Below are 1924 nucleotides of genomic sequence, written 5' to 3'. Positions count from 1 at the left end.
TGGAAAAATCCAGAAGGTTTCCTGCAGATGTAACAGGGATGAAGAATAAAGCCTTAATGTTTGTGGGATGATTCAAGATGATTAAACTCCTTCAGTCGTTCAGCTGGGGCTTGTGAAATGGGCGTTAAAGCTTCAGAGCGTTGTGACACTTTCCGGAAGGCTGTGTGAGGATTAGGTGTGTGGAGGGTGGAGGTTCCTGAGGTTCCTGTAGAGCATCAATACAATCGCAAACACTTCACACTTTACACTCACTTCCTTTAGCAACAAAGTCCCGAGTCTCCACTTTTCTTATCCGAGTGAACAGATTCATGTAAGTCCTCACAATCCAGATATCTTTTATTTATCTTTTCAACTTTATCATTTTTCTGTGTTTTTATATTTCTGTAAATCTGCTGTCCATTGTTAAAAGTGCTATACAAATAAACTGAATTGAATTTTATGGATAATTTTTTGGGATCTGGAAATTTTCTTTAAGCCTCTTTATTTTTATTTTTGTTTTTATTTTATTTTTATTATTTATTTATTTATTTATTTATTTATTTATTTATTTATTTATTTGATTTAATTTAATTTAATTTAATTTAATTTAATTTAATTTAATTTAATTTAATTTAATTTAATATTAGCCAAGTTTAAATTTAATTTACATTATTACAGAACATTCTATTACACGAGTCACATTTTCATCGTCTTTATTGTGAGAAATATTTCATTAGTGTTAGTTTGAGCTTCTGTTGATTTAGGAGAGACACTCTGTGGTGATATACTGCTCTTGCACACACAGAGTAAGGGTGAGATTTATCATTCATTAATTAATTATTATTTAAAATTCATATTTTAAAGAATACAGATTAAAATAAATTCAATATTGTGTTACATTTAGCTCATTAAAGCTCACAGATGCTGTTCTAGAAAAGAAACCTACTTTTCCACTGCTTAGTCTCCTATTTTATTTTTAAATATTTTATTATTATTAATTATTTTTATTTGTATTTTCATTTGTATTAGTTATTTTAATAATATAAATTATTTATTTATATATATTTTTATTTTGATTATTGATTATTTGTATTTTATTATTTTTTTCTATTTTATTACTTATTTTATTATTATTACTCACTGATTTCATTTGTATTAGTTATTTTAATAATATAAATTATTTATTTATATATGTTTTTATTTTGATTATTGATTATTTTATTTGTATTTTTTTTCTATTTTATTACTTATTTTATTATTATTACTTATTGATTTGTATTTTATTATTTTTTTCTATTTTATTATTTTTTATTATTACTGATTTTATTAATATTTATATATTTATTTTACAGATTTCATGGTGTTTAAACACCACTGATTTATTTCTAACACAACAAAACTGTTTTAAAGATTTCTCTGTGATTTTTCTCTCATTTTTGAATCATTATTTAGAATGAATGATTTATTTCTGCCATAACAAAGCAACTTTAAACCGTTTAAAACTAACTTTATTTATTTATTTGTTTGTTTGTTTGTTTTGAATTTTATTGATCACTAAGTGATGTTTAATCAGCAGTCTCTCAGCACTTAAACTAACAACATGTGTGACCGTATCTCCATAAAGCATTTATTAGGAAAGATCACTGGACATTAAAGAGATCGTATAAACATTCCAATCTATTATTCATTTTAACTCATACACTATTTTGCCAAACTTTTGGGACGTCCATCCATGTCTTTATGGACCTTGCTTTGGTCACTGGTGTGCAGTCATGTTGGAACAGGAAGGGGTCATCCCCAAACTGTTCCCACAAAGAGCATGAAATTGTCCAAAATGTCTTGGTATGAAGCTGAAGCATTAAGAGTTCCTTTCACTGGAACTAAGGGGCGGAGCCCAACCCCTGAAAAACAACACCTGAACTCAATGATTTTGAGCGGTGTCCCA

The 1924-nt window shown here is 27.0% G+C and overlaps 1 long non-coding RNA gene across 1 annotated transcript in view; it reads left to right on the top strand.

Annotated features, from left to right (window-relative positions):
* The first annotated feature begins 228 nt into the window (after positions 1-228).
* The window catches only part of LOC131349485 (uncharacterized), a 2638-nt gene continuing 942 nt past the window's right edge, over positions 229-1924 (top strand). Inside the window, exon 1 of the long non-coding RNA XR_009204077.1 lies at positions 229-310. This is a non-coding gene — a long non-coding RNA (uncharacterized LOC131349485). The remainder of the gene's footprint in view (positions 311-1924) is intronic.

This window comes from Hemibagrus wyckioides, linkage group LG29, assembly GCF_019097595.1.
Source record: "Hemibagrus wyckioides isolate EC202008001 linkage group LG29, SWU_Hwy_1.0, whole genome shotgun sequence".
Taxonomy (NCBI): domain Eukaryota; kingdom Metazoa; phylum Chordata; class Actinopteri; order Siluriformes; family Bagridae; genus Hemibagrus; species Hemibagrus wyckioides.
The sequence above is the reverse complement of the archived record's forward strand: the minus strand, read 5'-3'. Positions and strand labels throughout refer to the sequence as shown.